The 16,159-nt window shown below is 38.6% G+C and overlaps 1 long non-coding RNA gene across 2 annotated transcripts; it reads right to left on the bottom strand.

Moving 5' to 3' along the window:
• Positions 1-870: 870 nt before the first annotated feature.
• Positions 871-15,588, bottom strand: LOC138739969 (uncharacterized). 2 transcript variants are annotated; one of them, XR_011342625.1, is made up of 4 exons: positions 15,409-15,588; positions 3,674-3,740; positions 3,426-3,584; positions 871-1,077 (listed from the first exon to the last, which is right to left on the bottom strand). It is a non-coding gene; the product is annotated as an uncharacterized lncRNA (long non-coding RNA). The 2 variants fall into 2 exon arrangements; XR_011342624.1 differs by lacking the exon at positions 871-1,077 and having other exon boundaries at positions 3,322-3,584.
• Between the last annotated feature and the right edge of the window lie 571 nt (positions 15,589-16,159).

Below are 16,159 nucleotides of genomic sequence, written 5' to 3'. Positions count from 1 at the left end.
GCACAACTCAGATTCAAAGATAATCAATCAGGAGATTGTCAAGGCATGAGAATCCTCCTAAGAGGATCATTGAGCAAATTTAAAGACTCCTGTTATAGAATGAAGTAGTGCTCTTCAAGTTTTAGTGTATGTAAATTCGACCACCCAAAACAAGTTTAAAAATGTTAACAATGTTGATAATAATGAAAATGTAAGTTCTTGGTGTTAAAGTTAAAATTGCAGAGTTATAAAAAGAAAATATGTTAGTTAAAAGTAAGTTACTTTTGTTTTAAGAAAGGGAGATGTAATGATCGTGATCATGTTTGCATGGCCACTAGCAATGCCTTGATTATAGTTACTGTTTGATTAGACTTGGCTGCCAGCAGGGGTTGACACAGAGCAGGAGACACAGTATGCTAGAGCTATAATGGAGTCTTGCAGCCTCATGGTGCTGTTTACAACAACTTTAAAGTAAATAACCTTTTCCTTCATTCATGTGTTGTTTAAGAACTCACAAGATCAAACAACTGTGGTATTAGTCTATTTTATAAAAGGTCCATTGGGGCCCTGAGTTATAATTGAAGCTTCTCAAGTTAAGCTAGTGCTGGTACTGCTGTATCAACTGTGGTTCTTTATTAGTACTAATGGGCCAATCAAGAAGGTTTTGGATTCAAGTTCCACTTCAGAGCCATGAGGACAAAATATCAGACAGGCACTCCAGTGCCATTCTAGGTGAGTTCTGCACTGTTGGAGGTGCTGACTTTCAGATAAAATATTACATTGAGATCTGTTTTTCAGCTGAGAATAACAAATCATGGAATACAATTTCAAAGAAGAATTGTCCCATGCAATATTTACCTCTTTTGTAGTGTGAATAAAAGCTCTCATGACTCGAAGGAGAATAAACGTCTTTATTATCTCATATCTGACGGTGGGGTCTCACAGTAGTCTTCGGAAGGGTTCTTGGTTTAGGCAGGAAACCAGGGTTATATGTGGGCAGAAAGGGGTGGAGCAGGGAGGCGGGGCCAGCCATCAGCACAACACCCTACAAGTGAATCCCAGTTCACAGCATTTACCCCTTCATGTAGAATTTAGGGTCTGTGAATGAAAACAGAGAACATAGGTTCAGAACAAGTGGTTAAAAATATACAATTATTTACAAATTTACAAATTTAAGCAGTCAGGGGGTCTGGAGTTGCCTTAGCACAGGGGTCCTTGGGCTCCTTGGGTCTTCTGGTCTCTTTATGATGGAGAAGAGGCAGGCTGGGTCTCTGGCTCGCCAATAGATGGGTGAGCACCTTCTTCCTGAACCAGATCCCCCAAGGGGGTGGTGAGAATGAGCTCCATGGCTCTCAGGGCACTTGAGGCAATGGACCCTCTGTTCTGGTGGGTGCCAGGTCCCTGATGGAGATGGTGTCCTCCCTGCCCTCCGGGTACTCTACATAGGCTTTCGTGGGGTTGGCGTGGAGCAGTTTCATGCTTTCCACCAGGGAGTCTTGCTTCTCCTCATGTGCTTCTTAAGAAGGACTGGACCAGGAGTAGTGAGCCAGACTGGGAGTGTAGTTCCCGATGTTAACCTTCTTTCAAAGATAAAAATAAGCTGATGAGGAGTAGCATTGGTCGTGGTACATAGTTGCGACCGGATAGAGTGGAGCGCGATGGGGAGGAGTTCCTACCAGCATGAGCCTGGAAGGCCTTTTGACTTCAGGGCCAGTTTGACAGCCTTTCAGAGCATGGCGTTTTCATTTTCAACCTGCCCATTCCCCCAGGGATTTTACCTGGTAGTCCTGCTGGACGTGATGCCACTCACCAGCAGGTACTGAAGCAGCTCCTCACTCATGAAGGATGAGCCCTGGTCACTATGGATATAGCTAAGGATACCTGAACAGATTGTCAATTAGGCATCTAGTGGAATGTCCGTTTACCTTTCCAGACACTATAGAGTTACTGAGCTGCTGAGGTCTGTCCTGATCTAGGACAATGATGCTAGCTCCCTGGAGACTCCATGCTCTTGATTTCAGTGGCCCCACCATCCTGGGTTGTCCTGCATGGGTTAAATGGCATCAACCGTGTGGTGCGGCAAGATGGCTACCCTCCTTCTTCCTGCAATGATGACAGCACTGAATTTGAATTCAGGTCATGGCAAGATGGCCACCAAGCCTTTTTGTGCCCTTTCCGAGGATGGTGTATCATGCAGTAAACAGGTTCAGGTGAATTTGGGGCAGACAGCTTTGGGCTGGAATTGAATCTGTGGACTTCCCCGGGCTTCCCCTCATGTGGCAAACCCTCGCCCAATGACCTTTCTTGCCACAGCTGGAACACACAGAATCTTTTGCAGGGCAACGAGATCAGGGAGGCTGACTCTTTCCACTAAAAAAAGCACTCTCTGGCACAGGAAGCAACAGCCATTAGGTCTGGGGTAGTGGTAGCAGGAGCAGCCGGTCCATTAAAGGGCTCACCTGGGTGGGCGAACTCGCTGGCTTTGATGTTGTTGTTCTCAAGCTTGGCCTGTTCCAGTGATTTGGCCAGCTCAATGTGGCTAGCCAGGTCCTTCTTACCCGACTCAAGTAGTTGCTGCCTCATGTACCTCGAGCAGACCCCTGCGTCTTGAGTGTCGTGGATCTGTTCTTCCTCATGAACGTGGCATCTAGCCACTTCGTACCTGCACTTCTTGGCAAGCATCCACAGATCCAGCAGGTAGTCATCAACGGTCTCTCCTGGTGACGTAGAGCGAGTGGGTGCCTCGCTAGGACCTCGTTCTGCGACTTCAGGTACCTAGCCTACAACACCTTGATATCAGCGTCATATGTAGTTCAGTCCCTGATGATTGCATACCCTTTCGTTCCTACCCTCAAAACGAGCACTGACCTCCTGAGTTCATCGGAGTGGAAGACATCTCTGGTCACGTTCAGGTAGACCTGGAAGCAGTCTAGCCAGTATGTGAACTCCTCAGCCGCATCGGGACACAGGGGTTCTATCAGTAGCATACTGGGCTTGAGTATCACTTCCATTGTTAATGAGCTAATAAAATTGTAGCGTGAATAAAAGTTCTCATGACTGGAAGGAGAACAAACAGTTTTATTAGCTCATAACTGAAGGTAAGGTCTCTCAGTAGTCTTCAGAAAGGCTCAGGATTTAGGCAGGAAACCAGGGTTGTATGTGAGCAGATGGGGGCAGAGATGTGAAGCGGGGCCAGCCATCAATGCAACACCCTACCAGTGAATCCCAGTTCACTGCACCTCTCAAGTACCATCAGTGATTTTTTTTGTGGAAGCTTTCTGAGCCTCAGCTGACCTTCTGATTACCTATAATAATAATAATAATTAACTTTTAAAAGGACTTTATTTGCTGTGAAGCATTTTGAATGCACTTTGATCCTGAAAGTTTCTGCATAAGAACTAGCCCCTTTCCTTAAATTAACTTGATACACAGAAAATGCAAGAAACCTGAAAAACAAAGAAAATGGCTGGGAGTATTGTCCAGTGCTTTGAAGGGATCTATTTCCAATTGCCGCATTTGAATTTGTGGATTGGTTCAACTTGAAGGTTCTGAAGCCTGTTCAACTTTGTTGTTGCTAATATTTTCTTTAATTGCATTTTATCCTCCTGAAATAGAAATTGATCCAAATAAATTGGCATTCTTTACAGCTTCACACATGAAAGCAGCAGTTGTTCATGCATAGTGAAATACCCACATCACTGGCCCCAATCCCAACATGACAAACTTCTTCTTTTAAGGTGTTGTGGTTGTCCTGGGCATTCCTTGACAAAACAGAAAAGACAGTTCTATTATTACATTAGAAAAAAAATATGATTGTTATAGTCAGGAATGGGAGTTCAGTCTCGAGTAGTTGGATTGTGAAGGGTGAGTGCTTGAGGGTATGGGGAAAAATCAAACACTTTCAAAAATTATATTTACTCATACTAGTCATGCAGTAAATGCCATTGCTGCATGTCTCCCTATTGATTGCATCATCATTTAAATAGATTCCCTTACAATGCTAATTCACAGTGTGCCTTTGAAAATTTTGAGAGGCTGTTGCATAGGGCCTAGCTCCTCAAGATCCAGTTAGAGTAGAACTCTACGCCGAGTTTCTTCTTCACAAAGCCTCTGCAGTGGTTGCTCTGAAATTCAATGTGTCCTTCAGCACACCTTTATAGGATTCAGAGTTTATTTAACAGGATGAGATGTTTGGAGACCTGTTGCCAGGTCCATGTACTCTATGACAGGAGGTCACAAAATTACGTGCTGACTTACTGATGCTCTGCAATCATGAGCCATTTTTTACACACTATTAGGCACCACTACCTGCAGGTATATCCTTTCTTAAATCATTACTGGTTTTTTATGATTTTTATGAATATTAAAACATGATAGCTAAAAAAAAATCGTGCTTAAATAATCTATAATTTGGCGTGCTGTTTTACTGCCTTTTGCTCATTCATAAATTTTGATGGATAAACTCTACTTTTGTAATCCTTGGTTTACTCTCTGTTTGTACTTCTCATCATTATCTCCTTAACTGGCTGGCTTTTAAATTTAGACATGCAGTACAATAACAGGCCCTTCCGGCCCACAAGCCCATGCTGCCCAATTACACCCATTCACCTACAATCCCCATTTTGAAGCATGGGAGGGAACCGAAGCATCTGGAGGAAATCCACGCAGGCACGGGGAGAATGTACAAAATCCTTACAGATACAGCACTAGATTAGAACCCAGGTCGCTGGTGCTGTAACAATTCTGAACTCCAGCTTGGTCAATATGGAATCTACATATTTTCCCTGTGACCGGGGTGGGGAGCGGAGGGGTTCTGCTAGGTGTTCCTCTTGCCTCCTACATGTCATAGGTGTGTAGATTGGAAGGTATAATTGGCCACTGTAAATTGTCCCTGGTGAGTAGGTGAGTGGTAGAATCATAAAAAGGATGACGGGAATGTAGGGAGATTGATTTCTCTGTTAGCTAGCATTGACTCAGTGGGCAAATTACAATGAATCATTACTATAATCTCAATGTGTTCCTCACCTATCTAGAGGAGAGGAGGCATCAAATGGATCAGGCACTTGTTAATTGGTTTACAAGTTCAGGCAACCCCCACATTATCGAGAAATTGCATTCCTAGAAAGCCACCAAATCCTGGTCTTCCTAACCAAGAAGCCTCATTCCTATTGAATCCATGTTATCAGTGGAGATGCATTCCTATTTTTGTATTCTCAACAGCAATAATCCTGTAGGTGCTTGTTCTACAGGTAAGAGGATTCCAAAACTGGAAAACTTCAATACTTATTTTGTTATAATTCAGCCAAGAGAATGGGTAGTTTATATTTCAATATATACTTTGATGTATCTTATTACATTAAAACAAAGCAGCTGTTCCACTGTTTAAAGACTGCCACTCATGGCAATCCATCTGTGCAGCAATCTCCAGCCAAGGAATCAAATGGATGGCTTCAATTTAATGTAATTAAATTTATTTTATTCTGCAAATACATCCCACTCCCTTGATGTTCTATAGAAAAATTGTAAGAGGTAAAAACTGTGAAATATCCAAATTCCTGATCAGATGTTGTTTAACAAGCTAATTAAATTGTGTAATTTAAATATGAGACTTACCTTGATTGGTATATAATAGAAGAAATTGCTTTGCCCATTTTCAAAACAAGTGGCTCTGCGCAGTGAACCAGTTACTGTGATATTTATGGACAATGGGATCATTTTGAATAATTATGGAAAGTTATAAGACTGAATTTTGTGCTGATTTTTTTCATATACATTTCATCAGAGTGAAATTTTACTTAGAATCTCAAATTTACACTTGAGATCTGTGAATTCCATTAAGGCAAATTTCTGTTACTTGAACAGCAGTAACATGGATCAAATGAAGTACTTTAGTTTTCCTGCATTGGTTAGTGGGCTCCTTCATTTTAAACCCACTGGCTACATTCTATTCAACTAAAGGCTGCAAAGTACGCAAACAGATGGTACAAGAAACAAAAGACCCAACACAGAAGAGGGCAAACAATTCTCTCCACCTCTGAGGAACAAGTCCATATGGATATGTATCACACAGTCAATTTATTTTTCTAATTGACATTTGTTGTTACAAAGCTTCAAATGGATGTTCTCAGGAGGTGCTTCCCTTGTGTGATGTATCCACAAAAATAATAAAATATACCCATAACCTCATCCACACAATAGCATAGTTCCTTTTTATTGTCAGGCAAGTGTGAAGAAACTAGTTGAACGATGGATTAGATACCAGATTCCTTTCATACAGACAGATCCTTCATTTTATTAAGCATTTGATCTTCAGTTCCAGATGGAGCAAATCCTCCTCGGCCTACTTTTCTTGAGGCCAAATTATCAACTTCTTGTTCACTGATCGAGTTTGTCTCACTTTCACTCTGTTTTTGTAGGTTCTGGAGTGGCTGATGAAGCCAACATGGGAACAACGGATACATCTGCTGATGGAGCCAGAGATGTCTGATGCTGGTGAGGGGGATGGGGATGGTAGTTGTGGTGGTGGTGGTAGTCTGTGTGGTGATGCACTCTTTCTGACATTTCTGTGTAAATAGATTCTACCTTTGGACTTTGAGCTGTCATGGATGAGGGATTCCCAGGATTCAGTGAAAAATTGTAACTCTTCAAGGAGGCTTTGAGCAATTCCTTGAATCTTTTTTCTATTTGCATAACAAAGTTTGGAACAAAGTACCTAATTTGGCAGTTTTGTGTTTAGCATGGAAATGATGTGACCTATGGTTATATGCAGTTGGCTGAATGTGCCCAGTTCCTCCATTGCTGGGACATTAGCCTGGGAAAGGACTCATTCATCGGTTTATTTATTCCACCAATGAATTCAGAGGATTTTCTGGAGAATCTTCCTCTGACCTTTGACACAGTAGTCACCTGCTCTTGGAACACATGCTTTGTTGCTGCGGAACCCTGGGTTCTGCCTTCCACTGTGGACTGTCCTGTCAATTGATTGTATAGGCCCAAATGTAAGTGGCAGCCTGACCAGCATCACTCCCCCGCCCCCATCCTCCAGAAGAGTGTCTGTCACTTTCTGCTTAAATTGAATGTTCTGAGCACATCTTTGAAATGTAGAAACTTTCAAAAATAGGCAGCCACTATTAAAAGAAATCTTTAAAAAAATTATTTTGTAATTGCTTAAAAAAAATTCTAAACAACTGATTTAAATCAAATAAAAATGGCAGTTTTTGCCAGAATTCCTTCTTTCTATTGAAATCAACCCGACTTCTGAAACTAGTTCATGTGCTTTAGAATATTATCAACAGACAAATATCTCAGCCGAAGGGTTGAATTTAGTGTATTGGGAGTCCGACTGAAATTTACCTGTTATGATTGTACTCAGATCACAATCAGTGAGGATTGGTCAGAACATCTCCTCCACAATCTCCATTAGTACCAGAGCACCACAGGGCTACATTCTTAGTGCCTTGCTCTACTTATTTTATACCTATGACTATGTGCCTCTACTTTCTCAGGAGTTTGTGGAGGTTTGGTATGACACCAGAAACCCTAGAAAACTTCTACAGATGTGTGGTGGAAAGTGTGCTGAATGGCTGCATCAAGCTCTGGTATAGGGTCACCAATACACCTGAGTGAAAAGCCCTCCAGCCCAGGACATCACAGGCAAAAACTCACCCATCACTGATAATCTATGGTGAGTGCAGCTGTCAGCGTGCAGCAGCAATCAATATGTATCCACAGCACCCATCACATGTTCTGTTCTTGCTGCTACTGTCAGGAAAGTGGTTTAAGTGCCACAACACTCATAACCACCAGGTTCAGGAACAACTGCTACCCTCCACCATCAGAAGCCTCAACAACAAACTCAATCAGAGACTCATTTAAGGACATTTACTTTTGCACTTTATTGATTTTTTTTCCTCTCTGTATTGCACAGTCAGTTTGTTTGCATTTCTTTATTGTTTACATGTGTACAGTCTTTTTTTCCTTGCACTACTATAAGTGGAATTCTGCCTTGCCGCAAGGAAAAGAATCTCAGGGTTATATGTGACCTCATGTATGCATTCCAACAATAAATCTGAAATCTGCAAACCTGCAAGTGGAGCAGTTAGCTGAGTAGGAAGCTGACTTAAGGCCGTGACCAGGGGTCACAAGCTTCTGCTGAGTTAAGACAGTTAACGCAAGCTTTGTAAAATCCAGAAGACACCAAAGAGTTTAACATTTGAAAATGTAGAGTTCAAAGGAGATTAATGAGCAAATTTGCCAGCATTTAACAAGAGCCTGTCGTAATATATGAAGTCTACTTTGTAGAAGATTGATTAAGAAAGTTGCCTGCACTTGCATCACAAATTCTCCTAAATTATGGGAAGATGATTAATTTATATCCAGGGGAGCTTCTAATTAAATAAAGAAAAAAAAAGCAGCATTGATTTGAGACTGGGAAATGGAGAAGTGGTGGTTTGAACAGTGAACACAACATTACTTGGTTTAAAGTAATGATGAAAAAAGATTACCAAACAAAATTAAAGGTTAAAATTCTCAAGGAGAAGAGAACATTTCAATGATTTAAGAAAGGGTCAGGTGCAGGTAGATGAGCAATAAGGGGAATTTCGTGCAGGGATACAAATGAGCTGCTTCACAGCAGAACGAAGAGCATCGAAGCCCCTCTTGTTTGGATGACAAAAAGAATAAGACACAGAGAAATTGGAAACTTTTAACTGCCAGAAGCAAATTTTAGCTTATGATGAGTAAGATCTAGAATATATAGTAAGAGAAATAGGGAATGAGAACAAGTATATCTGAATGTTATAAATGGAGTCCAAATCCCCTATGGTATCATAGGAATTGTCTTAACCATTTCATCTCAAAAGAATCCTCTTAATCATTACATGTTGTTAAATTAATTTTGATGTGTTCTGAAAATGAGTTCAATAACACCTCAGGAACTTTTAAATCACAATGGTGTTAAATTCAAACTCATATACATCTGTGTACTGAGGAGAAGCTATTTTTTATATACCTGTATCCGCACATATACACACACACATTTTTTTAAAAAATCGCCATTTCATTCTAACACATGTACCTTGTATGCTATGTCTCACAGATATCTACTTCCTAAAGCTATATCCTGAAGAATAGAATGAATATATTTATCTCAAAATAGAGGCCAGCAAAGGTGTCCTGAAATAAGCGACGTTATAAGATACAACTGAAACATTTTGTCATAAAGCATTATCAAAAATAACCATATTCACAGAGAAAAAGAATTTAATTAAAATGTTCATTTTAAATCAAATGTTTAATTTAAATCTGGCATCAACTTTAACTAATTATACCACCTTGGCATTATTGTCAGTCAAAAACAATGTTTCATTGAATGGGAACAAGAACATTCAAGGATTTTTCTCACATAAGTACAAATCATCATCAATGAACTGCACTTACATTGTGTCTTCCATGTATCTGACGGTGTTTCACGGAGACAGAACAAAGCAAAATAATTGTTGAACTAAGCAGAAACAATAGGTTCATGATTAAACACTTTGAGTTTAAGGGAAAGAATCCCAGAGAATGGAAGCTCAACATTGGTTTTTATAGTGAACAATGAGGGTAGGTGAAGATGAGAAGAGATGTTGAACATAATCTTCAGCTGGCCCGTGCTCATCAAAAGCTTTCCAGTCCACGTACCTTCTAAATGCTTTTAAAATAAAGCATTTGTACCCACCTCTACCATTTCCACTGGCAACTCATTCCACATACCTAATGTGCAAAAAGTTGTCCCTTAGCATCCTTTTAAATCATTCCCCTCTCGCCTTAAATCTATACCCACTGGTTTACACTCTACTAGGTTGGGAAAAAAGAGCATAACTATTTACTTTTCAATATTATTTTTTAAAAACATTTTTATTGTTGTTTATATTATAAACAATTAAACAGTACAGTTATATATTGTGCTATAAGATTCAAGAGAAAAAAAGAATTATTTCAAAAATCTTTCCTCATGATTAAAAAAATTTGAGACCACAATTATATTAAAGAAATAGAATTTAACAACACAGAGAAGAAACCCCAAAACAAACGAACAAAAAGTTAATTCAAAACCCCTGCCACTCTGCAGATTAAAAGTTTACATGCAGGAATCAAGTGACAACAACTTGGAAATGGACAGTACAGCACCAAATTTACAGAACAACCTTCATTCTTAAAATTATCATTACAGTGAATAAAGGGGCCCCATGCCTTTTGAAAGTTAATATTTGAATCTTTGATGACATATCTAATTTTTTTTTCACAACAGATTCCAGAAAGAAAATATAAGAAAAAGACGAAGTGATCTGTGAACTTCAAAGTCAAGATAAAAGTAAAAAGAGGGTTATATTTTGAATGGTCTTTTATTGGTTAATTAAAGTAGTACACACACACATCTCCATCGGGCACACAAAACTCAAAACGGTCAACCAGTTTACCTATCTCGGCTGCACCATTTCATCAGATGCAAGGATCGACAATGAGATAGACAACAGACTCGCCAAGGCAAATAGCGCCTTTGGAAGACTACACAAAAGAGTCTGGAAAAACAACCAACTGAAAAACCTCACAAAGATAAGCGTATACAGAGCCGTTGTCATACCCACACTCCTGTTCGGCTCCGAATCATGGGTCCTCTACCGGCACCACCTACGGCTCCTAGAACGCTTCCACCAGCGTTGTCTCCGCTCCATCCTCAACATCCATTGGAGCGCTTACACCCCTAACGTCGAAGTACTCGAGATGGCAGAGGTCGACAGCATCGAGTCCACGCTTATGAAGATCCAGCTGCGCTGGATGGGTCACGTCTCCAGAATGGAGGACCATCGCCTTCCCAAGATCGTATTATATGGCGAGCTCTCCACTGGCCACCGTGACAGAGGTGCACCAAAGAAAAGGTACAAGGACTGCCTAAAGAAATCTCTTGGTGCCTGCCACATTGACCACCGCCAGTGGGCTGATAACGCCTCAAACCGTGCATCTTGGCGCCTCACAGTTTGGCGGGCAGCAACCTCCTTTGAAGAAGACCGCAGAGCCTACCTCACTGACAAAAGGCAAAGGAGGAAAAACCCAACACCCAACCCCAACCAACCAATTTTCCCTTGCAACCGCTGCAATCGTGTCTGCCTGTCCCGCATCGGACTTGTCAGCCACAAACGAGCCTGCAGCTGACGTGGACTTTTTACCCCCTCCATAAATCTTCGTCCGCGAAGCCAAGCCAAAGAAGAAAGAAAGTAGTACCAAATAGATAAGGAGAGGGTAAGTACTTAGTAAAATAGTCGCAAGCCTGATACCACAATTTAAAGAGGAGAGTTTTTACAAAATGGCACCAAAGTTAAGGGGTAGGATTTTCTTTTAGATAGTACCACAGGCTTTTATTCATGGGCTTCTAGGGTATCTAGGGTATCAGTCAAGCTCAGGCATGGTAGCAAAAACAACTCTCTTCCAAACACCTCCATGTCAGTCAACTGGCCTTTTTTTGTATCATCTTTTAAGTCCTAGATCGTATGTTTTGGCACCTGCTTCTGTTCTCCAAATTGGAATTACTAGCACTAATCACCATTAGCGCAGGAGTATTACGCATGTTTTTTAAAGGGGGGAAATTATTGTACTATATGGCAAATCTAGGTATGTGTAAATATGAATATGAGTAAAATGTTAACATTTATTAATTATAATGTTAATTATAATTAATTAAATATAATTATATTTATATAACTATAATAAAAATAAAATTAATTAAATATAACAGTCCCATAAAAAAGGAAGAGCATCTTGGCACACTTGAAAAAAAAACTAAAGGGTGATATAGTTTTCTAACAGGAAATGCACCTTACAAAATTGGAACATAATAAATTAAAGAGGAACTGGGTGGAACGAGTCATTTCATCTTCTTTCAACTCCAAAGCAAGATGGGAGGCAATTTTAATTAACAAAAATATACTGGTATTGTTTGAGGACACATTCATTCAGAAGGAAGATTTGTACTGCCATATTGTCAGATATGCAAAATCATGGACTCTTCTGAATATTTAGGCGGAATATCTTCCTAAAGGCAGAGAAAGGAAGAGAAAATACCCCCCCCTCCCCCTCCAACATACCAATGAGTATTGACTTAAATCAGGTAGGGCTGAGAAAAATCTTCCAAAGTAATTCCAGATCATCGGTGTTATGAGTGCATGCATTAGAAAAAAACAACCATTTTATTATATAGTTTACCCGTAAGAATAACATAACCGCCAATGTTTTCTGATAAAGAGTTATGAAGTACAAAAGGAATGTTCTGGTTAATTAAAATAGAAACTCCCCTAACCTTAGCACCAGAAGAATGAAAACATTTTCCTATCCTTATCTCAATTCCTGATATGGATTTCTTGAAGAAAAACAGTATCAGCCTTTAAATGCCTAACATGAACAAATACCCTTTGGCGTTTCACTTGATGCTTCATACCTTTAACATTCTACGAGACAAATCTGGTTGGATTGCTCACAAATCTTAATTAATATTATGAAAATAATCTAGCTCTCTCTGTCATCATTCCAAGAACAGTTACCTTGAATCCCCATAGTAGCACAGCATGTATAAACTGTGAAACCAAAATAACCTTGCAAATCCAGTATGAACCCAAACAGACACCCTCTCCCCAAACCTCCCAGCTCAGAAGGTTGCAAAACCAAATAGCAACCAGCTCAAAACAAATTTTAAACCCACACACTTCAACTGAAGAATCTTAATAAAGCTCCTTATTTAATAAAAAGGAACAATTAATATTTTTTTTCCTAAAACAAAGAAAGAAATTCTATAAAAGAATCTAACCAAAGTGAGAAATAAAAAAGTTTGCTATAAAGGTATACAATATATGCACATGTGCAAGAGATTCATGTCTCCTTTCCACTATCAGCCAAAATGAAAAAAATATACACAGACGTGTTAATATCATCAAAACTTATAAACCTTGAACATTCAAAATAATACCAAATCATTAGTAATTTTAAAAAGGCTTCTCAAACTGTAAAGATCTACATTTAACTTTCCAAGCTCAGTAACATGAAAATTATAACTTGCATTTGATTAATATAACATTTTCCAGTCCAAAAATAGACAATGCACATATTCATTAATTCAGTGTTGACCACATTTTCCCATGAATGTATAATAAACTAACTGCACAAGCCTAAGTTCCCATTACATACATTATATATCACTTGAGCTATTAATAAATGAATAATCAGAATAGGTAAATACTGTCAACATTTAATAAATTAAAATTAATACAATTTATTTAAATCTTTAATGTCAGAGAAAAAAGCTAAAGAAGCAAAATTAAAAGAAAGCACAAAATTATTAAATCAATTAACATAAGAAAAGAACAGCCAGATACCCCACTCCAAAAAAAATCCCTTCAAGATAGAAAGAACTTCAGAGAAAGACTATTAGTTCTTATTGAATTTGAAGTTGAAGAAGAATCGTCAAAAACTTTACATGTTTCATCCACCAAATTCAAAAATTTCTTGTGACTGCTTTCCAAAGTGATCCGCAGATGAACTGAGTACAGCAAAGCAAGTTTAAATCCTTTCTTGTATAGCTCAGTCATGACTTCTCTGTACTCTCTCTGCATCTCCATAACCTCGGCAAAAATCTTCAATGAGTCTAATTTATTGACCCTGGTAATACAAATTTATTTTCTGACAAGTTTCATGAATAACATGACACTTTTCTTGGTAATGATGGAACCTGAGAATTACCGAACACGAACTATGTTCTGAGGTTAGCTTGGGAACCAGAGACCGATGTGCTCAGTCAAGCTCAGGCATGGTAACAAAAACAACTCTCTTCCAAACACCTCCATGTCAGTCAACTGGCCTTTTTTTGTATCATCTTTTAAGTCCAAGATCCTTATGTTTTGGCACCTGCTTCTGTTCTCCAAATTGGAATTACTAGCAGACATTTCGGCATACCAAGTTCCTAAATTATCTATATGTTCATTAACCATCTTTAAATCAACCTCAACAGTTTCCAAACACTCGTCAATGGCTGAAATCAATTGTAGAACCTTTTCAAGAGTAGATTTAATTTCTCGTTGACTTTCTCTTACTGCTGCAGTTATATCTCATGTTATATCCTGTGAATGCTTTTCCACATGTCTGAAAAACAGTCTGCAGTCAAGAACACTGTCTCTTCTTCCTTTTTACCTTCTTTTCAATTTTTTTGTTGTTTTAGCACCTGTCATTGCTGCCATTTCAAAAAAAAGAAATAATTCTAAATATTGAAGGGGAAAAGTTTAAGACACTTTGGTTAAAAATTAAAGGTACTCGAATGAGACATGTTTCAAAACTGGCAGGAGCACCTAGCTACTACTACCTAAGCTCTGCATTAACCAGCCGGAAGTCCTCTATATTTTTTATGATTTTATCAACTTTAATAAGCTCCTCCTCCTCTTAATGCTCCAGGGAGAAAAGTCCCAGCCTATCCATTCTCTTCTTGTAATTCAAGCATGTCAGTCCAGGGAGCATTCTCATGAATCTTTTCTGTATTGTGAATCTCTATTGAAAGGAATGTGTGCAGAACTAAGGTAAATGATAGGTTATTTGAGTTTAAGGGGCTAATATTTTAATTTTCAGTGTTTTGGTTTTTAAAACGCTTCTCAATAGTTCTACAAAAATGAATATTTGACTTATTTTTTCATTATTTTGTAAAGTTTTGAAGCTTCTGCCAAGGACCTTTTCAGGAATTTCATGGGTAGGGCTTCTTAGAACCATGTGACTGGATTCAGACTGAGAGGGCACTGCCATAGCAGATGGCCTCACTGCTGAGGTTAGAGTCGATTTGGTTTCATTTTCAGGTTTTTAGCATGAGCTGTGAGTAAGTTGTATGAAAATTATGGTGGAAATCTGTGACAAGCATTAAACATTACACAATTGGCTGCACCATTTGTAACTTTAAATAGTAACTAGTGCCTTCATTGAATCATTTGAAATTTGTTCCAATAAATAACCAAGTAAGTCAATAATATTAAATAGGATTCTTGGTGAGAGTATCTCACAATGAATCAGGCAGGATTGGTTTGACATTTTCTGCTAAATTCCAGTTTCATTTTACAGAAGATGTCAGAGCAACCTCAATTGCTATGAATGGGAGTCTTCATCTTTTCTCTTAATACAATGGAACTGTAAATGAAGAGTTTTTGTTTTGTTGCATTGCTTCTAACTAAATGTACAGACTTACCAAATTGGATATAAAGAATTAAATTTTCATCTATTTCCTTTCTTAAACACTGCAACCCATGATGAGATTTTGATCCAAGAGTTTCAATAAGTTAATATAAAAGTAAGCAATTAAACATGCTGCAGATGGCTGATGTTAAAAAATGAAAATGGCTATTAATATTTCCTCAAATTTTTCTCTACCTGTAGGTCAATGTAGCAGCATGTATCCACTACCCTTTCTAGAGCAGACAGATAGAATTAAAAAGTCTAATTTCTCTGATAATGATTATGGATTTCCCAGCTTCACAATGATTGGCATACAATTCAGAAACTTAATGGAACAAATTAGCAAAATTTGCCTTTTAAACAGAGGTTTAGAGGTATTTGGTTTGCAGCACAGGGTCAGGATGATGCAATCAAATTATCATTCAGCCATTGTTTCGACCATGCATGGTCATATTTGGTGTCATCATTTAAAACAGAACAGGAAACAATTTTGTTTCCCTATATCCTTGCATTGCACAACTTGGACTTTAAAAAAAAATGATTTAGTTTAACAAAAACCCTTTACACAAGGGTATACTAATGATAACATAAATTAAATCATATCATATACATATCACATATGTAAATTAGAAGCATGACCATAATTATTACATAACTTATTTTGTTCAGGACATAAAATTCTATAATTATAATAATTAAACAATTAAATCATAGCTTGTACTATGTCCACAAATAAATTGAATACAAAAATTATACAAATAATACATGTAAAATTTTCTTATATACGATATTGTAGTGACGGCTACTCTGCTTACCTGAATAACTCCACAACCAAAAGGGTTGAGTTCAGTGAGTAAAACTGATTCATTGAGGTCTGCCTGGCTGTTCTTATACTCCCAGCCCGGAACTGGATGAGAACCGCGTGGTGGGCCCGGAAGCCATCAGG

The sequence above is a fragment of the Narcine bancroftii genome, chromosome 7, assembly GCF_036971445.1.
Source record: "Narcine bancroftii isolate sNarBan1 chromosome 7, sNarBan1.hap1, whole genome shotgun sequence".
Classification (NCBI taxonomy): Eukaryota; Metazoa; Chordata; class Chondrichthyes; order Torpediniformes; family Narcinidae; genus Narcine; species Narcine bancroftii.
The sequence above is the reverse complement of the archived record's forward strand: the minus strand, read 5'-3'. Positions and strand labels throughout refer to the sequence as shown.